This window comes from Crinia signifera, chromosome 1 (assembly GCF_055691185.1).
Source record: "Crinia signifera chromosome 1, ASM5569118v1, whole genome shotgun sequence".
Classification (NCBI taxonomy): domain Eukaryota; kingdom Metazoa; phylum Chordata; class Amphibia; order Anura; family Myobatrachidae; genus Crinia; species Crinia signifera.
In genome coordinates, this window is record NC_139217.1 from 354,612,013 (window position 1) to 354,637,504 (window position 25,492).

A 25,492-nucleotide genomic window follows, 5' to 3' on the forward strand; every position below is an offset into this window, starting at 1 on the left:
CACGGCGCACATATAAAAAAAAAAAAGTTAAATATGTCAATGCCGGGCAGACGGTGGCATCGGGCCCCTTTAACCTCTTGGGCCCCGGTGCACTGCACCGTCTGCACCGGCGGTAGTTCCGCCCCTGGTACCTGTGTTTGTGTGGATGAGTACGACATGTATTTATAGTACATGCACACAAACTCTAGTACAGCGCTAATAAGTAATGAGAAAAAAGCTTACAGCACTAGAGGGTGATTCTTGTAGCGCTTAACTACAGGTGTTTCACTAAGCTGCTGCTAAAGAATAGGAATAGTCAATCCTATACAAGGAATATACAAAAAGAAAAGGGGTTTAAGCAGCGCTAATTGAAAACACTAAAATCAAGTGGACTGGTTTCACAATAAAAATGCCATTTATTACACACAATATATTCAAATCAAGTTTAAAAAAATTATTATATATATATATATATATATATATATATATATATATATATATATATATATATATATATACACACATACACACACACTGTATTTATACTGCTATGCAATTACTGAAGCATAAAATAAATTAAATAAAATACATGAAGTGTTTAAAAATGCTAGTGCACTAGACTTTAGGTCCCATGATTCCTGGTATAAATGGGGGGGGGGGGGGGGGGGGGGGTATGAGTTTTTAGGGGGTCTGTCCATTTCTATTAGGCCCTTTTTCACAACATTCCCAAGATGGTAAAACGAAGGGGAGTTGGTTTTACCATCCACTTGTGAGGAATCGTCCCGTCAGCGACCTTCTCAGCAGATGTTATGCTGGTCCAAGTGGATGTCCAAATTTACTTGGCAGGTGGATTGCGCTGGGGGTAGAGGGACAAGTAGCTCCTGTCCTGGAACTGGTGGAGATTTCCAATGTGGGGCTGGTCGGGACAGGTCCCAATCAAAGATGACTGATGGATGCGGATGCCAGGATTCAAATGGGATCTGGGTGACACTCCTTCAATAGGGTCTGGGTAAGACTGACGCATTTTACTGTATTCCACAGCTTTGATAAAGCTGTGGAATACAGTGAAACGCGACAGGAGGGCCTAATAGGAACAGACAGACCCCCTAAAAACTCCATTTATATCAGGAATCATGGGACCTAAAGTCTAGTGCACTAGCATTTTTAAATACTCCATGTATTTAATTTAATTTAATTTATTCTATGCTTCAGTAATTGCATATATCTATCTAGATAGAAGAAAACAGAGTGCGCCCCTATTACAAAGTTCCACCACCAGAAAATATCCAAATAATAGGAATTCCAGACCAATCTCCGTTTTACAATTTAATACAAATTAAAACACTTTTTCATCTGTATGCAGTGTGGTTCGGTATGGCAAGGAAAATACCAAACGCGTTTCGTCGATACGACTTCCTCAGGGGTAAATTTCCGTATATTATTGGGTAGTGAAAATATTCACTCCCGGTATGCAACCTTCTTATTAAAAAAAGAGTGGATCCCTTGAAGATCCTAATGTTTAATGCACGAACTGCATCAAATTCCATAGGTATCCATATACATGTGGGTCCTAGGTTTTTCAAAAGGACTCCTCAAGCAGGATCTCAGCAGGCTAACAATAACCAACTGCAGCCCCCATAACACTATACGATATGGGCATGATTTCACCCAATTTGGATGAATCGGGCAGTGAAATTGGCACCAAATCAATCGCAAATACAGACATCCCGTCCGACCCGATGCGAGGTCCCGTGCGCTAAATCTTATGTGGAGCCTGGAGCCATGCGGGGGATGCTGGCTTACAGAGAGCGCGGGGGGGGGGGGGGAAATCGACAATGTCTAGGTCGACAGTCAAAAGGTCGACATGGGGTTTTTCAGTTTTTTTACTTGAATGTCAACACAGTCGACATGGACACAGTTTAAAGTGCACTCGCTGTGCTCGCTTTGCGTTGGGCACGGTGAAAATGTATGTAGGAGGGACTGAAGCAGAATCCCCCATAGGTTTCTATGGGGGATGCAAAGCTGCAGCGCTTCGAATCCCTGGGCTACCACCATTCCATACCTCCCAACTGTCACGATTCCGTCGGGACAGTCCCGATTTTCGGGTCCTGTCCCGACGTCCCACCCGCGGCAGGCATTGTCCCGCTGCGGGGGGGTGGCAGTTGGGAGACCCCCCAATCTAGTAGAATAGACGCTGTGCGCATGCGCACAGCGTCTATTCTCGTATGAAAATGAGGTTGCGGCTAATTAGCATAAGCCGCGCCCTCATTTGCATACGCCCCGCCCCCTTTTCGGGCGCTCGCGCGGCTTCGCCGCGCGAGTGTCCCTATTTCATCCGGACACAAGTTGGGAGGTATGCCATTCTTAGATGGCAGTAGCCCATTGTAGCCTATGGGGCTACGGATCGTACTGCCGCCTGGGCAGTGCAGTCAGCAGGGGATCATACACATGCACACTTGCACAGGGGAACCACACATGCACAGACCGCCTGGCTAAGCATATCACAGGAACTGGCTTTCGGAGCCCTGTCCCTGCGTGTCAGGGATTATATACATCCCACCGATTGGATCGCATTTTATAATGCGATCCTTCCTGGGCTGTAATATTCCGCCCCCTTTATTAATGGGCCTGTATATTATCAAATAGAGCTAAATATTCCATGGCACACTATTATAACATAATAAATACACCAACTCCTAATCTGTGGCTGGTTGTAATTACAAGTCCCAGCAGGCCAGCAGCACACCCTATTCGTTGAAGGCACAACTACAATCACTTCACCTCACTGACTATACCAGCCAGCCTCTGACTGACTCCTGCAGACGCCCCGATGTCACGCAGCTGACCTTTGAATAGCAGTACATCGCTATGGATGAACGGGATTGCGTTAGCCTTGGCGAAGATGTAGACGGAGCGGCAGGGCTGGGACAGCAGGTCCCAGGTAAAGCGTCAGCTCTGCCATAGTTCTGCTCAGTGTCAGTGAGGACCGGATTCTGGCAGCCAGCAACACAAGTTACTGCAACTTATTAAAAAAAAAAAGGCTGGTACCGGCTGTCTGTGTAACCCGCACTGACAGGCCACCCCTCCCCAATGCACGCCCGCGGCCCACCCACTTACGCATGGCCCAGAGAAATTACCTCACGTGCAACTTCTGTCAGGGCCGGGCTCCAAACAGCGGAAACATGATACTACTCTGTGTGCTCCGTCAATTATCTGCTCACGGTGCATTACTAGCAAATTTGTGCCCCTCCTTAGACCTTAGTACATGAGGCTCTGTTTCTGCACTGGGCAGTGGTGCGAGTAGAAAAAACTACTTAGTGGTACTGTGCTGCGCGCCTCCGGCGCGCAGCGAAAAATGGGCGTGGTCAGGGGAGTGGCCATGGGCGTGGTCATATGACACAAGGGGGGGTGGTTACATGCCACCGCCCCCCCCCCCACAGAGTCTGTACGCCCGCTGACATACTATATAACACCACAATGCCCATGACATACTATATAACACTCCGCGATGCCCATGACATACTATATAACACTCTGCTATGTCCATGACATACTGTATAACACACCATAATGTCCATTACATACTATATAACACCGCAATGCCCATGACATACTATATAACACCGCAATGCCCATGACATACTATATAACACTGCAATGCCCATGTCATACTATATAACACCGCAATACCCATGACATACTATATAACACCGCAATGCCCATGACATACTATATAACACTGCAATGCCCATGTCATACTATATAACACCGCAATACCCATGACATACTATATAACACTGTAATGCCCATTACATACTATATAACACCGTAATGCCCATTACATACTATATAACACTCCGCGATGTCCATGTCATACTATATAACACACTGTAATGCCCATCACATACTATATAATCACACCGTAATGCCCATTACATACTATATAACACAGCGTAATACCCATTACATACTATATAACACACCATAATGCACATTACATACTATATAACACACTGTAATACCCATGTCATACTATATAACACTACGCAATGCCCATGTCATACTATATAACACAGTGTAATGCCCATCACATGCTATATAACACTACGCAATGCCCATGTCATACTATATAACACTACGCAATGCCCAACACATACTGTATAACACACCATACACATTTGACACATAAGTGCCACTTACCTACATGCTCAATGCCAGGGGCTTCATGCCGATGCCAAGGTGGACTGAATTTGCTCGTTGCTCAGGGGGATAGATCTGTGCCACTGTGCTCATTGCCCAGGGGGATATATCTGTGCCACTTTTCTCGTTGCCCAGGGGGATAGATCTGTGCCACTTTGCTCGTTGCCCAGGGGGATATATCTGTGCCACTTTGCTCGTTGCCAAGGGGGATATATCTGTGCCACTTTGCTCGTTGCCCAGGGGGATAGATCTGTGCCACTTTGCTCGTTGCCCAGGTGATAGATCTGTGCCACTTTGCTCGTTGCCCAGGGGATAGATCTGTGCCACTTTGCTCGTTGCCCAGGGGGATAGATCTGTGCCACTTTGCTCGTTGCCCAGGGGGATAGATCTGTGCCACTTTGCTCGTTGCCCAGGGGGATAGATCTGTGCCACTTTGCTCGTTGCCCAGGGGGATATATCTGTGCCACTTTGCTCGTTGCCCAGGGGGATAGAACCCCCCCCCCCCCGGCAGGCAGGCACATACACAGCCCCCTGTGCCTGCCCGCCCGCACGCTCTCGTCTCCCCCGCTGTGTACGCGGGGGAGACGTGCTGCTGCTGCTGCTGCTCCTGATAGTTACAGCTCCTGCTGCTGGACCGCGCGCTAACCAATAGCCGCGCGCGGTCCAGCAGCAGGAGCTGTAACGAAATCATGAGAGCAGCAGCAGCAGCAGCAGCACGTCTCCCCCGCGTACACAGCGGGGGAGACGAGAGCAGGGAAGACCCGGCGGGGGGGAGCGGCGCTAGCGCGCATATGTAAGTGGCCACGCCCCCTGCCACTTACATATGCGCACATGCGCAGTAAATATTTCGGCCTATTTGTTATGGCGGTACGGGGTACCGGCACCATTTGTTTTAATGGTACGCCGTACCACCCCGTACCGCCATAGTTGCACCCCTGGCACTGGGTGATATAATTGTTGCTCATCATAATAAAAGGTTCAGTGACAGATTGAACATGTGACTGGCTGAAGTTGTCCCTCATAATATAATTCCATTCATGTTCTTATTTTGTATAATGTACACTTTTAGGCTTATTGGACATAGTATAGAATTATCAAAGTTATATTATGATCCTGCTATTTGTGCTAGGTGCATTTAGTACTAGATCACAACGCGTCTAGTTAAAACTGAATGCAATACTGCTGCCTGCACATACTTTTTTTCGCTAGCGATGGGAACTACGCGGGAGCGTGCATCGCATCACTAGCCAAAAGAAACACGGTGTGAAATACAAGAACTAAAAGTTCAAACGCATCCGAGATTCGCACCGTGTGTGGGCACCATTAATCCTATACTCCACTGTAGGTTGTTTTTTTTGTAATTGTATTTGTACATACAGGTATTAAAATTTCAGTATTTATTACATACTAGCTAAGCCCACTCTAAGCAAAAGCTTCAAAAGCTAGTCTGCTTCCTTGTGATTGCCTCTGTTTCTGTATGTGTAATTGCCTCTTTGTTTCTGTATACGTGAAAGAAAGAGATGTAGTTTCACTCGCTACCAGCAGATGGCAGTGTTTTGGTTACACACAGACACTAGACATATATATAGATGGTGCGCCTCTCAGTCCGTGCTGGAAATCAATAGATTCCCTTAAATGGCGGAGAGGCACTCCATCTGACGAGTACAGCAGACAGCAGCGGAGGCTGTGTGCCCCCTCCCCATCCAACCTGTGGACCCTGTGGTCCTGAGGTTGGGCCTCCCCATTGATGTAAACGGGAGCCGGGTCAGATGACCCATCGTACCCGTTTACATTGCCCTCTACCCAGGTACTGCCCTTGTTCTACCCTGGTCAGGACCTGGGTAGAAGTCCGTGTAAAGAGACACGGTATAAGACAGTCCAGACATAGGCTACTGCAAACGGTTAACTCTAAAAGACATTCTAACATCATCCTATATGTAAATGAGTTTAACACAGTCAGCAAAATCAAAAAAGGCAAAAATATGGTGGCCAGCAATAACAACTGACAGGGGAAGCGGTCATCTATTAGAATGAACTTAGGTCTACAGTCATTAGGTCGACCCCACTAGGTCGACCTGACTTAAGGTCGACATGGGCCAAGGTCGACATGACTTAAGGTCGAATTTGCATAAAGGTCGACATGAGGAAGGTCGACTGGTCATAAGGTCGACATGGGGTTTTTCACTGTTTTTTGATCCGACGTGCCGACAGGCGGTATTTCATGCCCTACCATCCACTAGGGCGTGGAGGAGGTTATTAAAGCTGTGGTGAGCGAAGCGAGCCACCGTGCCCAATGCATAGCGAGCGATGCGAGGGTCCGATTCTCATTGCCAACTGTGTCCATGTCGACTGTGTCAACATTCGGATAAAAAAACAGTGAAAAACCCATGTCGACCTTATGACCAGTCGACCTTCCTCATGTCGACCTTTATGCAAATTCGACCTTAAGTCATGTCGACCTTGGCCCATGTTGACCTTAAATCAGGTCGACCTTCCAGCCAGTCGACCTAATGGGGTCGACCTAATGACTGTAGACCTAAGTTCATTCTGACAGATGTACCGATTCCACTGACAGTGACCTAACGGTCCTGAAAGATACTAAACTCATGCCTAGTTATACCCGCAGTAGAAATCTTACGGATATCTTAGTCAAAACCGATATTACTGGTTTTGGCACTGAGGAAACATAAAAATGGGTGCTAAATATGGATGGGCTGCACGACATGCAGTTACCTCACACTGTGCGAGTTTATGATCCACCCTTACTCTGGCCAAAAATTTCAATCAAATGGCCACTGAGATGCAATATTAAGTACGTCATCTATGTTCTGTACTGTCCCTGTGGACTGCATTATGTTGGTAAGACCGACTGTGAGTTCAAGGTCAGAATGGCACATCATCAAAGTGCGATTCGTGCCGCACTTACAACGGGACAGAGTGAACAGCCTGTAGCCAGATATTTTGCCACGCAGAAGCATGGGATGTCAACACTCCATTATAAAATCATTGACCATTTGACATGTTTGATAAGAGATGGCAACCGTTCTAAAAAGTGAAAACAACTAGAGTCACAATGGATATTTAGGTTGGGTATCTTACATCCCAAGGCGTTAAACAAAAATTTAGGATTACATAATTTCTTGTAAAATACACCTGACTTGGTTCATACATACAAAATAATGTTATTTGATATTCTGTTGCCTATATGTTAGAAAGATCATTGTTGCATGTATTTTAATTATCGTATAGACTTTAATGACCTTTTTGGACCAAAAGGGTATCTCAATAGATGATAGTTACATAGAGTATGGTTTCATTGACTTAAAAAATATAAAAGTATATATAGATACACTAAAGTCTTCAAATTTTTTTTTTAATATAGACAGTGACTGTATTTTTTCTAAACCCATGGCCAAGTAATCAGTTAAACAGCTACAGCTCTTTCTACAGTATGTCCACGGCAGCCTCCAGGCTCATCCTCAGGGCATCTCCGGTCCCAGAGTTGCATTGCGCATGTGCACGGTCACGCCGGTTATATCACCGGCGCGACCACACACTCATGCAATGCACCCCTGGGACCGGAGATGCTGCTGAAGAGGATCCTAAAGGCTGCCGTGGATGCCTGGGGACCATCGAGGCACCACCAGGGGACCAGGTAAGTATGAAAAAAAAAATATTCCAAAAACTGAAAAATTCCCTTATCCAAAATGCTTGTGATCCCGGGCATTTCGGATAAGGGATACTCAACCTGTATTATAGCGGAGTCCTGATATAATGTTTTATTGAATCCGTTTAAGAATTGCACCATGTCATTTTGTTTTGACGTCTTTAAAACGGTGTCACCATAGTTTGTTTATGTCACGCAGCGGCTCTGATGCTACCGGCCGGATCTGGTGGGTGTGTCTCCTGATGATGCGCAGGACAGTGCGACCAGATGTGCGACTTCCGGAAATGCAGTCGGCAGACGGAGCTGCAAGGGAGGCGCACTGGTGAGTGGCTTCCTGTATAAATATGTCATTATTGCTTGTTTTGTATCACTGCATCTTGTGGAAGGGGTCTGCGTACCCTCAAACGGACGTTGATGTGTCTGAGAAGACAGAGCTCTTAAGAATGCGGATGCTGCTGCCAGTAGCTGTTGCTCATACGGCTTCACTGGCTGGGCAGGAAATAGCTTCAACCGCAGAGCTTGAATGAGCTGTGGACGGCAGCGTCAAAGGACCCGCATCGGGTCTCCTGCTCCCAGACTTTGGCCATCCGTACTATGCAAATTCAGCAGCTCCTGCCACCTCACCCATGCTGCAGATCAAGATACATGGCTTATTCATGTTCGGCGGCTGTTACCTGGGCTGCACTTTCACTGATAAAATCTGCCCTCGCCTCCTGCAGGTCACTGCATCATGCACCTGCGCCCCTGTGGTGTTGGCTCCCCCCCCCACCACCACCGCTAGGGCCCTAGTTAAGCCACTGGATCTGGCTGGTGAGTGGAGAGCCAGGGAGGATGTGTAATGAAGCAGGGTCGCAAGCAGGGCCAGCTGAAGCCTAGTTTTTGGGGTAAGTGAATATGCATTTTGGCACCCTTTAGATAAATGTATAGGGTGTGGTTTCATGGTGAAGGAGTCGTGGCCACAGAATAAAACCAATTCACATTACACTCAACACTAGTATTAGTTAGTCAAATAACACCACAAAGTAGCAGATGGAGCCGGAATCCCGGCGGTTGAAATACAGACGCCGGAATCCCAACCGATGCAATGTCGGCAATTTTTCCCTCTATGGGTGTCCACCACACCCATAGAGGAACAATAAAATAGTGTGCCGAGCATAGCGAGGCACCGGGCCCGTTGCGTGGCGAGCACAGCGAGCCCGCAAGGGGAGGGGGGGGGGCGATCCACGGCCACCCCCCTTGTCGTTTTTTCCGCGGTTGGGATTCCAACGTTGGTATTTCGACCACCGGGATTCCGACCGCCGGGATTTCCTACTGAATCCCAAAGTAGAGCCTGTTATACTACTTGCTTTCTTTTCAAAACTAGAATCAGGGTAATTCACGGTTCACCATTGAGGCAGCGTGTCAAACTCTTCCCAAAGTACGTCTAGCTCCACATATGGGTGTGTTTATGGTTAAATGCTTTTTATGAAATTTTCTTTCAACATTAATACAGTAACAATATATTTGGGTAAGTTTTGCAAGTATTGATACTTAAGCTGTACATTTACACTGTACAATTTTTGCTATCCATTTTGACTATATAGTCTAAATCACATAACAAGTTAGTCAAAATCGCACAGTGTTCATCATCATCATGCGATCCCAATTCGCAGCGTCAGTATTGCATGGCTTAATAGACTCTGCAGGCAAGTCCATCTTGACTATGTCGCCTAGGGCCAAGTAGCAAGATAGTGTAAATCTAAAGTAAAGGGGCCTACACACATGCCGATATTAAGGCATTTTCTAAGCGACTTTGCTGAGTTTGGCAAAGTCGCTGCAAAATGCCCCTACATCGGTGTGTGTGTAGGGGTTATAGCGACAGCGATGCGCGTCCCCGAGCGTCGCTATCGCTGGCCGAGATTGATGAGCAGTGTCCATCAATCTCGCTCGTCGCCAGTGTTCTCCCCCGGAGAACACTGGCACTGTCAGCTTGCTCAGCACACCGAGCTGACAGCTCGCTCTGTGTGTGGGCTGTCAGCTCTGTGTGCTGAGCGACAGAGGCGTAGAACTGCCCGACTTAGCATAGCTTAAGTTGCTGGCAGAAATCGCCATGTGTGTAGGCCCCTTAAATCTTAAGTGAACTTAGCCAAAATCGAATAGGGAAAATTGGATAGTCAAATATGCCATTAGCCTAATGGTGTATACACGTGGTGAGATTCGAGTGCTATACAATCTTTGCTAACTCTGTACTTTTTACATACAATTCATGCTATCTACATTAGATTTGCACTATATAGTCATTGCAGCCCTGTCTATCTGGGTTTCGATTTGTGCTGTGACGGGAGCGCACATCGGGAGCGCAAGGTAAAGAACCTGTGCGATCTGTATACGATCTGCTTGCGATCTGCTTGCGATTTTGGCTATATAGTCAAAATCTCATGCTGGATTGTACCATGTGTACAAAGCATGACTCTCACTATGTGTATAATATTTATTAGATTTTTATTGACATATATTTGTATATGGGGTACAGAAATGAAAAAAAGGGGAGACATTAGGGGGGGGGGACTGCAGTCGGGGGTGAGGACAATACAAAACGGTAACATTTTACACACTGGGTTTTATACATTGATCATATAAAACACATTAGGTCACTACGCAGAGCGAGCTGTACATAGGCATATAAATAGAGTCTATTATAAAGTTAGTCTAGGGTAAGAAAGCATCAATTAGACAGAGGTTTGGGGTGAGGGAGGTTCTGCATCTGAATCGGGGGGCTCATTCAGGCTAAAGGTAGTTGTTTGTCCAGGCGTGCCTGAGGGGAAGAGTCTAGTACCCTCCTTTTCAGTTGCATAGGTGTGCCAGGGAGCCCATTTAGGGTGGGGCGAGGGGGGATTGGGGGAGTGGGGTTGGAAGCCGGTTTCCATGAGGAAATGGTGATTCATTTTTAGTATAACCTGAGGGAAGGGGGGGGGGGGGGAGAAGGCTGCTTCCAATGTTGAGCTAGGTTTGCCCTTGCCGCTATGAGAATGTCATATGTCTTCCCAATCGGGAGGTCTTGTGGGTATACATGGAATAAAGCTAATAGTGGGTCAGGGGAAAGGGTTAGTTGGATCACTTCAGAGATGAGGTCGAAGACCTCTCCCCAATATGCCCTGAGCTTGTGGCAGGACCAGAAGATATGGTAGATGGTACCTATATACCCGCATTGTCGCCAGCACATATTGGAGCACGTTGGCCAGAAGGTGTGGATAGGTCTGGAGTGAGGTAGAGCCGATTTATCAATTTGATGTGCATCTCCGAGTGATTGAGGCAGCGGGACATTGTGTACGAAGATAAGAATATCTTGCGCCATTGGGGGCCAGAAAGCTGGACGCCTAGATCCGATTCCCATTTTTTATGGGCTGAAGTTTTAGTAAACTCTGCAGGGGTTATGAGTGTGTCGTACCAAAAGGAGATGTCCCCTTTGGAGAGTGAAGGTCGGGAAAGGATCGTCTGATGTCGGGGGTCTAGTGTGGGGCGTTTGGAAAAATGGGAGTTCCACCAGTGTGTCACCTGGAGGTAGTGGAGGTACTCGTGAGGGGGGAGAGAGTATGTTTCCTGGAGAAAGGGAAAGGGTCGGATTGAGTTAGCGTCAACTATGTCTCCTAAGGATGTGATCCCATTCTGTTTCCAGAGGGACAGGTTAAGGTTAGGTATTAGTCTCGCCAGGGTAGTGATGGGGAGGGAGGTGATAAGGGAGGTAGTGGCGCGAAGGGAGGACAGTAGTTGGTCCCATGCGTGTAAGGTAGCGGACGTCGTTGGAAGAAGGGTTGGTAGTGGGGGCCTGATGTGGTTTGGGATCTTAAGGAGATCGCTAATAGGGATATTGGGGGAGTGACATTGTTCAATGTCCACCCAGGCCCTGTGGGTAGGATTTTTAAAATAGTGTTTAGCTGGGGCGAGTAAGCAGGCTACCTGGTATTGAGCCAAGTCTGGGAGGTCGAGACCCCCATATGCTCTTGGAATTACCATTTTGGAGCGGGCCATAGCGGGGGGTTTGGATGACCAAATGTATTTTGTCAGGATAGAGGTGGCCTGTTGTAGGGACTTTTTAGGGAACACATATGGGATAGTGCGGAACAGATACATTAGTTTGGGTAGGAGCGACATTTTAAATGCCGCCATCCTACCCATCCATGAGATTTCGTACGCCGACCATGATCTGGATAGTGATGTGAGGGAAGTTAGGAGGGGAGAAAGATTAACATCGAATACAGACGTCATGTTAGGGGGGATGTGAATGCCTAAGTATTTTATAGAGGTAGCTTGCCAATTGTAGGTGTAAGTGGCTTTCAGTCGGGGAAGGTGGTCAGTGAGATTGATCGGTAGTGCATCAGTCTTGGATGTATTAAGCTTATAGTAGGATGCAGCGCTGTAAGCAGCTAGCATCTCGTGGATGTGTGGGAGCGTATGGATGGGGTCTGTCACGAAAAGTAGCACGTCGTCCGCGAATAGGCTGAGTTTATGCTTGTTGGGGCCTACCTGGAGACCTGGGATGTTAGGGTTATTGCGAATGGCCGTAGCTAATGGTTCAATGGAGAGGACAAATATTAGGGGTGAGAGTGAGCAGCCCTGCCTTGTGCCATTGGTGATATTAAAGGGGGAGGAAAGAAAGCCATTGCTGAACACTCGGGCCGAGGGGGAGCTATATAGTGACATAATTGATGATAATATCCGGTCTCTGAAACCGAAGCGTGATAAGACTTCCCGCATGTATTGCCAATTAAGGCGGTCGAATGCCTTTTCGGCATCTAATGAGACGAGAAGGAGATCTTGTTTAGCAGACAGAGAGTCTATCAAGTTAAAAACTCTCCGTGTATTGTCCGGGGCCTGACGTCCTGGGACAAACCCCGTCTGGTCCGGGTGTATCAGCAAGGGAAGATAGAGGTTGATTCGGGATGCCATTAGCTTGGCGAAGATCTTGATATCGCTATTCAACAGGGCTATAGGACGGTAATTTTGGCACAGGGCAGGGTTCTTGCCGAGTTTCGGGATGGTAACGATTCTGGCCTCTAACAGTTCTGGGGGGGCGTGTCCTAGTGAGGAGAGTTCGTTGAACAGGTCAGTAAGGTAGGGTGATAGCAAGTCACTGAAAGTTTTATAAAAATCTGTAATGAACCCATCCGGGCCAGGGGCTTTATTACGCGGGAGTGACTTAATAACCGACTGGACCTCCAGGCGGGACCAGGGGGCGTTTAATAGGTCTAGTTGGTCCTGGGAGAGTGAGGGAAGGTGTAGGTTTTCGAGGAAGCTGTGGATAGATGGAGGGGTGGGCTGCGGTGTGGAAGGGTCCGTAGACAGGTTGTATAATTTGGAATAATATTCTGCGAACTGGTTTGCGATGTCTTTAGGGTTATGTATTTTCACATTACTAGGGGATATAATATATTTTATGCGATTTCTAGCTTGCTGGGCGCGCAGTTTCCGGGCTAGCATTCTGCCCGATCTGTTGCTAGCGAGGTAGAACTTGTGTCTCACTCTGTTTAAGGCTGCTTGGGTGCGGGCCAGGAGCATTTTCTGTAGTTGGCTCCGTACTGAAGCCAACTCTACCTTCAAGGAGTTAGAGGGGGTCTCCCTATTTCTTGTGTTAAGTTCTGCTAGTTTAGCCTCTAGGGCTTTTTGGGTTGCGGTGGCGTTCCGTTTCAGAGTTGCTCCAGCTTGGATAGCAGCCCCTCTAGTAACCGCCTTGAAGGCGCACCAGTGGTTAGTCACCGATGTGTCTGACGTTTTGTTGTCGGACATGTATAGTTCCATTGTTTTTAGAATGGTGCTTTTGGCCGTAGGGTTTGATAGTAGGTGGGGGAACAGGCGCCAGGGCCTAGGGGGAATTCTGGAGGATTGGAAGTTCCATTGCCACACAACAGGGGCATGATCAGACCACGTGATGGGGAGAATGTCAACTCCTACGGAGTGTTGGAGGGACCACTTATCACACAGAATATAGTCAATTCTCGAGTAGGTGTTATGGACTTGGGAGTGGAAGGTGTATTCCCGTCCTGTGGGGTAGGTAGTTCTCCAAGTATCATACAGGTCAAACTCTAAGAGGAGGTTACGGAGGGCTAACGATTGGTTGACTGAGTGAGATTGGTGGCTGGAGGGGAGTTAGGATTTATCCAGTCGGGGGTCAAGTGCTAGATTAAAGTCTCCCAGTAATATCAGAGAGCCTTTTGCGGTCTTTTGTATAAGGGTAAAGAGTTTACGGAGGAAGGCCACTTGGTTTGTGTTGGGGGCATAAATAGAGACTATCGTCGTGAGTCTGTCCTCTAAGAGGCCAGTTATAATCAGATATCTGCCGTTTTTATCAGACGTCTGGGAATGACAAGTGAAGGGGGTGTGTCGGTTAAACAGAATGGCAACACCATTACGCTTGAAGGGGCCGTTGGCGTAGAAAGCAGTCGGGTAGTTAGGGTCCCTAAACGTGGGAGGACGGGGCGAGGCAAAGTGGGTCTCCTGGAGGGCCACGATGTCCGCTTTCTGTTTATGGAGGTATGTCAGTGCCAGTCTGCGTTTGTGTGGGGAGTTCAGCCCTTTAACATTTAAGGAGATCAACTTAGGCATGGCAGGGTGTTAGGTAATGCAGAGAAGTTAAAGGTACATCCACATAGGAGAAGCGTAAAAGGTAGATAGGTAAAATGAATGCAGTCCGGGAGGGTGGGGGGTGGGGGGGGTGGGGGGGGAGGTAATTGGGAAGGACAGTATGTAGATAAGAGGGAAGAAATAGGGATAGGAAAAAACAAAAGGGTCCAATAACTAGGACCCGCATAACTACTGCAGGGGAAAGGAAAAACATTTTCATGCAGTAGTATGTGGAGAGGTTGGGGGGGTGGTGGCCCGGCGTCTCTGAGCAGAGGGTGGGGGGAAATTGGCCACCCCTCCAGTAACGACAATTTTAACTAAACATAACATTGAATATAAAGTATAAATATTAACAGTCCACCTGAGTAGCACAGGGGGGGAAATAAGCTATAACATTGGTTAGTTCCTAACAAAATTGCGGGAGAAAAGGAGATGAAGGGGTCCCCAACCAGTGGGGAGCAATAAACTGTTAGGAAAAAAACCAAAACCTTAAACAGGCTAACATTTTGCTGCTGCAAACCGTAGGCTGCATAGTCCCGAGGCCCTTAGACCATCATCGTTGGTAAATAATGAAAGCTGATACTTATCATTGAAGCCTCAACCCGCAGTGGGGAGGTGATGGAGGTCTAGTGGCGTGGGGAGTCCATCATTAGGCAGGGATGGTTGTAGTCGGAAGAGGGACATCAGGTGTCGGTCCAGTCCTGGCGGAGTGGTTGTGGGCGCTTCTGCCCCTGGGGGGCAGTGATGGAGATGTCCCATTCTAACAGAAGTTTTATCCCGGCATCTAAAGACGATATTGTATAGGTGGTGTCTTCATGTGTGATGATCAATTTCACCGGGAACCCCCACCGGTACCGGATCTCATGGTTGCGTAGTGCCAGGGTAATAGGGGCAAACGACCTCCTGCTGGCCAGTGTTGCTGGGGAGAGGTCTTGGAACACTTGGAGGCCTCCGAGTGTGTCTGTGAGTTTAGCGTCGCGGGCCGCCTTCAGTAGGCGCTCTTTCACTGTAAAGAAGTGGACCCGGAGCAGTGTGTCCTTGGGAAGGTCGGCTGAAATCGTTTTGGGTCGTGGGAGGCGGTGGATACGATCAATAAGGAGGTCCTTGGGGTCAACGGAGGGGAGGAGCCGACGGAACAGTGCTGTGGCATAGCCTTCAAGCTCAGCGTTGGTGACCGATTCTGGGATGCCTCTGATTTTAATATTGTTCCGTCTGGATCTGTCCTCCAGATCGGCTAGTTTGGTTTTGAACTGGTCCATCTCAAGTTGCTGGCGATCATAGGAGGACACGAGAGCGTTGTGGGATGTGACCAATTCCTCCATTTTCTTCTCCAAGTGGTCTGTTCTGTCGCAAATCGCAACCAGTTCCGTTTTAACCTCGCGAATGGCCAGTTTGAGATCTCTGGCCAGTTCAGCCTGGAATGCTTAGAAGACTTGGCAAAGGGACTTCACCGTCACCGGTTCGTCCGATTCAGCATCTATACCCGCTATTCCAGAGGGAGGACTGAGCTCTGGTTGGGCACCCAGGTGGGTGAGTCCTTGTGACAATGGACTTGGCTGCGATTGGGGGGTTTGAGGGGTTTTTCTAGCAGGCATATTGATCTTGGTGGGGGCTACCTCTCTGGGTCTCTTTGGGGGCATGTTGGTAGCAGGCATTTTTTATATAGGTAAAGAAACAGTAGAGATCAGGCACCGTGGGGGCTCATGTAACAGTTGTGATTTCACATAGGGGTAGGTAGGCTTCAGTCGTCACGGAGTGGCAGCCGTGGAGCGGCGGCGGTCACATTAAGCTCCGATGGTCGGCTCTGGCAAGGGAGGGTTCGAAGAGAAGGGGTGGGTGCAGAATGCGCTGTGTGGGGCCCAGGTAGCTGATGTCCCCAGGGGGGGAGGAAACTTTCTCAGCACCCGGTGGGGGTAATACAAGGGGTCCAGGTGCCCCAGTGCCGTCAGGAGGTTGTGTACTTCAGAGCGGGGGAAGCAGGGTGCGATGCGGCACAGTGTGTAAAGAACAGGCGAGGCTCCTGGGGGGGGGAGGAATATTATGGGCTGCAGCAAGTGAAGATTTACCAGCTTAGGTAGTGCCCAGGTGTTCTAATAGGTCTTATACGTCCATATATGATGTAACCCAATGCCGGGTATCTGTGTGAGTACCGGCCTGTAGCTGTATCAGAGTGGGCTATAGGGGGGCTCAGTGAGGAAGAGGGTTATTTATGAGGGCCCACTTAAAGAACTTTAGCAGGAGGTATGGCTGTGTGCAGGGACTGGGTGCAGCAGGGAGAACTGTTTTACCTGCAGCTAAGATGGCCGCCGCTGGGGGATTTCTTCCTTCACCTTTCCTCTCCTCCAACGCGACCAGCGCGGCGATACCGGGAGGCAAGGTATGGTGTGTCCGCAGGTGAGCTGGGGATGTTACAGTGGCAGTGTCCACTGCCGTGCAGCGCGGTGATGTCCGGCCGTCAGCGCGCGGCCCTGCTCCGGCCTCCGTGCGCCGGGATATCTGGCCGGGCGCCGCCGCCGGCTGATGTGTGGGGTCCCCTCTCAGCTCACCGGGTCCAGGTGCAGGAGTCAGCTGTCAGAGAGCGCTCCCACTGCCGCCGATGCTCCAGGGTTCGTCTTGCGCCGCTTCTCTCCAACCGCTGCGGGTAGCATGTGATCGCCAAAATTGAGGTCCCGGCTTCAGCTCGGTGAGGAGGCCGCAACCTGCAGGAGCACTTATAAGTGCTCCCCGGCTCCGCGGCAGGGTCTCACCGGCTTCAGGGTACGAGTAGGTGACGCTGGGATCAAGATGGGTGACGGGCAGGGAGGGGAAAAAGGTATTTAGGGTAAGTTTAGGTGTTTGGGCTAGGGAGCTGTCTTTGTGTGCGTCCTGTCTGCCCGGCTGCCAGGCCACGCCCCCTATTTATTATAATTTTATTTATAAGGCACCACAAGTGTTTCGCAGCGCTGTACAAAGGAACAGTACAGGGAGACAAAACTTGGCATAACATTGAATAAATAACAAAAATAGAGTGCCACAGTTCAATACACATTACAGCTTAAATATACAGTAAGTAGTGAAGACTCAATCGACATACTACTAGATGGAGATGAGTATGCGAACAAAGATGGTTACTGAGTGTTTGAGTGGGTTGGGATCATTTGGTCTATAGCATGATGGTCGACACCGTTAGGTCGACATGGGAAAAGGTCGATATGGTTCTAGGTCGAAAGGTCATTAGTTCGACAGGTCATTAGTTAGACAGGTCATTAGTTCGACAATGTCTATGTCGACAGTCAAAAGGTCGACATGACGTTTTTCAGTGTTCTTTTACCTGAATGTCAACACAGTCGACATGGACACATTTTTAAGTGCACTGCATCCCCTCGCTGCGCTCGCAATGCGTCGGACACGGTGCGTCGCTGTGCTCGGCACACTATTTTATTCTCCCACCACGCCTTAGTGGATGGTAGGGTATGAAATACCGCCTGTCGGCACATGTCGGCTCAAAAAACTGTGAAAAACCCCATGTCGACCTTTTGACTGTCGACCTAGACATTGTCAAACTAATGACCTGTCGAACTAATGACCTTTCGACCTAGAACCATGTCGACCTTTTCCTATGTCGACCTAGACCCATGTCGACCTTTTCCCATGTCGACCTAATGGTGTCGAACTAATGACTGTCAACCATCATGCTGTAGACCAAATGACCGTATCCCGTTTGGGTATGGGAGATCTGTGAGTGAAATGTGAACAGAAGAGGGCTTTGACAACAGGAGGGAAGAGGGCCCTGCTCTGATGAGTTTACAATCTAGTAGGAAGGGGAGACAGACAGATTACAAGAGGAGCAAGCAAGTGGGTGGTGACTAGATTGCAGGATGTAAACAGGCAGGGGGTCGGAGAACCAGCCTCAGGACTAGTTTTTGCTGTTATATTTATTTTCTTCTCACTAAGGGGCACATTTATCAAGTAATATTTGCGGCTAAATCCCCCAAAACACCCGTTTTCGGGGGTTAACCGCAAATATTAAGTATAACCTAAATGTATTAAAGGGGGACCGCAGCAGGAATATCTGATCTCTGCTGCGATCCCCCCCTGCAGCGCCACCGGCCGCATCCCCCATAGGTTTCTATGGGGGACGCGAAGCTGCCCGATGTATCAACATCTGGCAGCCCGGCTTCGCATCTCTGGGATGGCGATAGCCCATTGTAGCCTATGGCTACACATATCACACTGCCCAAGCGGCAGTGCGGTCAGCGGAGTCGCGGGGGGGTCAGCACATAACCGCGCATGCGCAGACCCCCGGGCTTCCGGCTCCAAGCATCGCAGGGACAGGCTCCTTTTCGGAGCCCTGTCCCTGCACCCTCAAACATAATACATTCAGGTGATATAATCGCATTTTACAATGAGATCCTGGGCAGTAATATTCCGCCTAGATCGCATTGTAAATGCGATCTTGATAAATGTGCCCCTAAGCCCAATACACATGACTGAGAGAATATGTGAAGATGCTAGTAGGTGTGCATGCGTTCCCAAATCACTAAAAATAACCTTTGTGGTCTAGACTGCAGCTTCACCGAAAGGGGCTGATTCAGGATCACTCGGTGTGATCAGAATTTGGCCCCAGCCCGATGGTCAAGGTTTGCACATCTGCATTTCTGTGCATGTGCAAACCCTGGCACCGAATGGCTTTGGCTATGTTTGCTGCTGGGGGTGGGCAGGGGGAAGCTGCAGGGGAACGCCCAGCATTTTATGTGCGTCCCCATAAAAACACTGCCCATTACCCTAGCAACGCAGGTGGGCCGATGCCTGCCGGGGGCAGGTGGCTGATGTCATATGATGTCAGTGCCTGCCCCCTCTGCGGCAGACACTGACGGAAATAAAAGTCAGTTTAGACTGACTCTTATTTCTGAAAGGGAGAGAAATCATACGATGGTCTGCAACCATGGCGAGTCGTTTGGAAATTGAAGAGTCATTACTAAGTGTTTTGAGGGCATTCCATCCAGATGGCAAGAAGTTCTGTAATCTAGCCGGATACAGTAATTTTCCAGTAGATTGTGTCACGGTAGATTGTTTATCTTGGAAAAATTCCTTTAATTTAAGTTGGCGATGTAATATGAGTTGTCCAGTTTTCACCATAAACAGATCCATTTTGGTGGAAGGCACAAAGTTAAGTCCCTTTGACAATACTTGATGTTCTATTGTTGTCAATGGTCTATTCGATAGATTGAAAATCAATTCTTCGGGAACTATTTTGTCTGAAACCGAGCTTTGCCCATGTGACCTTTGATTTTGCCAACACCCCCCCCCCCCCCACCCCGATGGGTAAATATTGTAATTTGTGATGTACCTGACCTCTGGGGCGAGCCCCTAATGGTAGCTGACCCTGGCTTGTAGTTGTCGCTTGCAGATGAATGTTCATCCCTGGATGATTCCATAGCACATCAAGGTCGGGTAAAGCAAGTAAAGGGAAGTTTTCTAAAAGAACATGTGGAGGATTCACCTCCCGTAAGCCAGGGGTATACAAGGTGTTTCTCATAGTCATTGATGTCCTTATACTTCTTATTTTTTTCGTTCATGATAAGGTCCTTCTTTTATTTTTCCAATTGGAAGGTTATCTTTTCTACCCAATTAGTGGATGTATCACGAGGGTGTATGAGGGTCTTTTTCTGTTGGATTTCAAAGCAGTGTCGTCTTTCCCATTTGGCATAATGGGCAGTTGCCCAGGGGCCCATCTGTTCTAGGGGCCCACCCCAATGGGAAAGATGGCATTGTCTGCCCCAGGGAGCATTTGCGGAGGCGGGTTGCAAATACTGATACAAGCTCTCAGCGGCATTGAAGGGCAGTCCTGCAGCACAGCAGCGGCTTCAGGGACTTGCTCTCCAGGCACACATGGCAGCTCATCAGCACCTTATGGCTGCCCGCATCGGCCAGGCTGCTGATCAGGAAAGGGAACAGCTCCAGACTGGTCAGGCTGAGAGGGAGTTCTCCCGTCCCCCACTGGGAGCCGGTATCAGACAGCCTGTGCCGTTTCGCCGGCTACAAGGGGGGCAGCTCACCTATCAGCTCGCTCTCCACGTAGTACGCGGTGCACAGCACGCTGCACCTCATCTGGGGCTTGTGCCCCCCAGAGCTGCCCATCACCGACTACCTCCAGGGCCCTCCTCGCTTTCTGTGGCTCTGTCTGTAGGGGGGTCCCCGCAGCACCCTCCCCACTGTCTGCAAGTCCTGCACCCCGATCATAGTGCGCAGACACAGGGGCTCTAGCTGTAGCGCCCACCGTGCTTGCCCCTGCTGCCATCATCCTCCTCCCCCAGTCCTGCTCCTCCTCTCTGCTGGCGGAGTGCATGTCCTGCTGGTCCTCCATCCCCAGCACCATGACCCGCACACAGCAGCATTAACAGCCGCCACAACTCGCTGTTGTGCTACCGGGTCCGTGCAGTGGCCTGTGGCACCCCAGCTGTGGATATTAGGGGGGCAGGTGCAGGGGATGCTGCCCGTACCCCACGCTGCCCAGGTATTATTATTATTATTATAATTTTATTTATAAGGCGCCACAAGTTTTTCGCAGCACCTTACAAAGGAACAGTACAGGGAGACAAAGCAGTATTACATTGAATAAATAACAAAAATAGAGTACAAATAAAGAGCGCCACAGTTCAATACACATTACAGCTTAAATATAAGTAGTGAGGACTCAATCAACATACAACTAGAGGCTTGAGGCCAATGATGGAGATGAGTATGCAGACGAAGATGGTCACTGAGTGTTTGAGTATAGGAGAGCTGTGAGTGAAATGTGAAGAGAAGTGGGCTTTGACAACAGGAGGGAAGAGGGCCCTGCTCGGAGGAGCTTACAATCTAGTAGGAAGGGGAGACAGACAGATTACCAGAGGTGCAAGCAAGTGGGTGGTGGCTAGATAGCAGGATGTAAACAGCCAAGGGGTCAGAGAACCAGCTAGTTAATGCAGTGGAAGGGTACGCTTTGATGAATAGGTGAGTTTTCAGTGCCCATTTGAAGCTTTGCAAGGTCGGGGAGAGTCTAATGGAGCGAGGGAGTGCGTTCCACTGAAGGGGTGCAGAATGGGCAAAGTCCTGTACTCTACCATGGGAAGCAGTGATCAGGGTGGAGGAGAGACGACAATCGTCAGCCGACCGTAGAGATGAGGTTAGAGATATATGGAGCAATGGAATTAGAGATGGCCCTGTATGTGAGTGTGAGGTGTTTGAAGAGGATTCTGTAGGGGAATGAGAGCCAGTGCAGATTTTGTTGAAGGGGAGTGGCATAATTAGAGTGGCAGGAGAGGAAGATAAGCCTGGCCGCAGAGTTGAGGACAGATTGGAGAGGAGCCAGTTGGGATCGAGCAAGGCCGGTGAGGAGAACATTGCAGTCGTCGAGCCGTGAGATGACCAGTGAGTGGATGATCAGCTTAGTTTCACTCTGTGAGAGAAAGGGCTTAGTTTCACTCTGTGCGAGCAATGTTGCGTATCACCTCGCATCCCCCTGTATCCTTCCTGGTCGGGGGGGGGGGGGGCAGTGAATTTTTTACCTGGGGGCCCAAGATTATGTTAAGACGGCCCTGTTTCAAAGGCTAAAATGTTGTTGCAAATAATAAACAATTTGTGAGTGACTTCTTCAATTACGGCTACCATAAGGTCAAATGAACACTTGTTCAGTATGGACGTCCAGACCTTACAAAACGGTAACGCCCAATTGTGAGAACATTTTTCAATTGAAATCCGCGTGGGATTTTCTTTTACTATACATAATCCACCGTGATAGTGGTAATCTGTTTCTTTCCGTTTTAGATTGAGCCATTCATGATATAATTGAATATGGTCCCACTTGAAGTTTGCTAATCCTCTTTGAACAGCACTCTATTATAGTCAGAGTCTGAATAGCTGAAGATGGAGACATGTGTGAGTTCAACACGAGTTTGTGAAGTATAAGCTTTAATGGTGGTATGTAGACGGCTTTCCATTATGCCTGGCTCCTCTCCCCTATAATCCCGCCTCCATGCTAGGTCACTCAGTTTTTTGTTGGTGCCTGCAGGTAACAGGTGACCTTGTTTTCTCCTGGGATTGCCTGGAGCAATCCCAAGCTTTTTAATTTGACATTTTATATTTTCTGCTATTTTTACACTGAGCGAGCAGAGCTGGTAGTCATGGCAACTACAGCGCTACCGCTCCATCACCCCTGCCGGCATCCATAACCTCCTGTCACCCCCAGGGGCATACACAGGCAGAGTGGATGGGAGAGGAGTCCATCACAGCACCGCTGGGCACTGCAGACTTCCAGGACAGCGTGGCGGGATCGTGGGAGGGTAAGTGCTCTCTATGAGAGCAGAAACTGCTGTCTATGCTGTGTACACTTGGGAGCAGGTCACAGCGCTGGCGTGAACACTGCTTCCCATAGCAGGGACACCACTAGCCCACCAGGGTGAGGGAGCGCAGGCTGGAGACAGTTCCCATAGCTGGGAAACTGATCTCCATTTTACATAGGCTCCATTACACCAGTGGGGGAAGCAGGGCCGGCGCCACCACTAGGCAGCTCTAGGCATTTGCCTAGGGCGCCGGCCACTGGAGGGCGGCACTTGGGACGGAGCAGGTCACAGTGCACCCCCCCTTCCCACCCTGGACCCAGGTGAGGTGAGCTGCAGCAGCGCCCGCACCCGCACCACTACCCCACCCCTACCGTACAGCAGGTGAGCGGTGGTTTTGACCGGCGGCTTTGTGCAGGAACTCTCCGGGCGGTGATTGACAGCTGGGGCTCAGGAAGCGCTGCTGTGCTATGATGGTGCCATCGGACACAGCGCGTGGGGACACTGAACTTGCGCTGTCTCGCCATCATAGCACAGCAGCGCTTCCTGAGCCCCCGCTGTCAATTGCCGCCCAGGAGAATCCCCCCCCCCTGAAGTGACCCGGCAGCGGCGGTGGACTCATCACCACCCCCCCCCCCCCCAGCCGGTGAGTGGCGGGGGGGGGGGGGGGGGCGGGTTAGCGTCGGAGCGCTCCCCCCCGCCTGGGGCGTTGTGGTCACTAGCACCGGCCCTGGGGGGAAGTCCAGCTTAGGGGGAGGTGGTGCTGGCCTGCAGTTCCTCCCCCCAGCTTTAGGCACATTTCACCTCAGTGCTGCCGCCTACTAGCTGCAGATTTGCACCATTAACTCCCCACAGAGATGCTGGCATCCATCTTCATATTGCTGTGCAGACTCCTTGAATCCTGCCTCTGGCTCATGGTGTAGTGGACATAGTGACAATTACAGTAGTTTTTGGGCTATTGCATGTACTGATATTCTACTGTATGCTTGTGTGACTAAATGTGCTGAATTTCTACTGTATTTCTCCTGTGTATAACGATATACCTATTTATATACTATCACTGTGTTCACCTTGGACATGTGTACTGGGGAAGCAGTAGTACTTTTAGCGGGTTACTGTCAGGGCATAGGGCCTCACGTGTGGCCAGGGTTCCTAATTTGCTGCTAGTATGTCTAGTGATCAGGAACACCAACAGACAGATTCCCCACTACTGTGTTCATGCACAGCATGCGCAGCAGGATTATCTGACCAGGACAGTGGTCAGGATAGCCTGTGTGCTAAATACCATGTTCCTGCAAGCACCTCTTCGGCCTCCTAGGCGTAACAGTCTGCATAGGTGGCCTTTACTCAGCTGTCACGGATCCTGACCACCGTGGGTGAATTCATTGTCTAGTGCAATGCTGGCACTGCCACAGTCCCTAGCGGCCCAAAAGGCACCACTAGCCTCTACACAGGGTTTAAAACGGCTTAAAAAGTCGGCGACTTCTCAGTCAACTTTTATGACGGACACCATTGAGTCATCTAGGGGGGAGACTGAAGATGATGAGGCAGACACCTCAGAGGGGGAACCCGACACAGGGGAGGTGATAGCTACTGCGGTAAACGTTACCGAACTTATAACCGCTATACGTGCAGTGCTCCTCTCTAAAGAGGATGAGCCAGCACCGGTAGCACAGAAGGTTGACGTGTTTAAATTACGTAAAGTAGTTAGAGCTGAATTCCCACACTCCTATCATTTGATGGAGATCAGGACAGAGGTTTGGATAACCCCAGGGAACAAATTCCTGATACCTAAAAGGGTAGCCTCTCAGTACCCTCTTCCAATGGAGGATTGCAAGTTAAGGGAGAACCCACTGCTGGTGGACTTTCACGTGACTCACCTTGTTAAACCTTCGGTTTTACAGGTCACCTCTGTGGCTTCTTTGAAGGACGTGACTGATAGATGTTTAGAACAGTGTCTGAAGTCGGTGTTTGGAAGCACCGAGGGACGGTCGTAGAGGAAGCTCAGGGAACCCAGGTACGTGCAGGTGCACCATCAGAGGTCAGGGATACCAGCCTCTGGTGCCACCCGTGCACCACCACCCACCTGCTATTGACTTTTACTTGCCACCTCCCCCCCACATTACCATCTGCTCACCATTCAACCCATTCGCCCTTGCAACCATTTGCAGTGCACTGAGTGCCCAATACACCAGTGGAATCCTGTTTAATACTGCTTACCACGTGCATGCACAGATGGGGGCAAGGGCGTAACTACCATAGGTGCAAGGGGTGCAACTGCTATGGGGCCCAGAGCTGAAGGGGGCCCATTTCTGCAGTGTAAGTAATGTTTTACATACATTTATCACCATCAGTTGCTAAATAGGGGGCCCTTACAAACTTTTGCTATGGGGCCCACGAATGTCTAGTTACGCCTCTGGATGGGGGAATTGTGAAGAGACACAGACTCATTTGCAAGCGCTGGCAAGGTACTCACAACATACTGTACCCACCCAGCACACCACACAATTAGACCGCAGACACCCTTTTGGTGCAGCGGTAATTGTGAGACTTCTATCGTACCCCTTTTTTCTGCTATTTCACTTTTACTTTACTGGCATTGTGACCATTAAAGAGTTATTTTACACTAAGACATTATTGTCCTTCATCCATTGTAGCCTATAGATTCTGATAGTGTCATACTGTCACACACACACGTCCATCAAGCGTAGGTCTCCATTATTCCATTTATTATTCTACCTCTAAGAGG

General features: G+C 49.2%; 1 protein-coding gene across 2 annotated transcripts in view; it reads right to left on the minus strand.

Annotated features, from left to right (window-relative positions):
- The window catches only part of LOC146008861 (glutathione S-transferase theta-1-like), a 184,509-nt gene that overhangs the window by 20,854 nt on the left and 138,163 nt on the right, over positions 1 to 25,492 (minus strand). The window contains exon 1 of one of the 2 annotated variants that reach the window (XM_083148645.1): positions 3,117 to 3,227. The exons of the other annotated variant lie outside the window; for it this stretch is intronic. The gene's annotated coding sequence lies outside the window, so the exon portion shown is untranslated. Of the gene's footprint in view, positions 1 to 3,116; positions 3,228 to 25,492 lie in introns of those variants that run through there. 2 annotated transcript variants of the gene reach the window in all.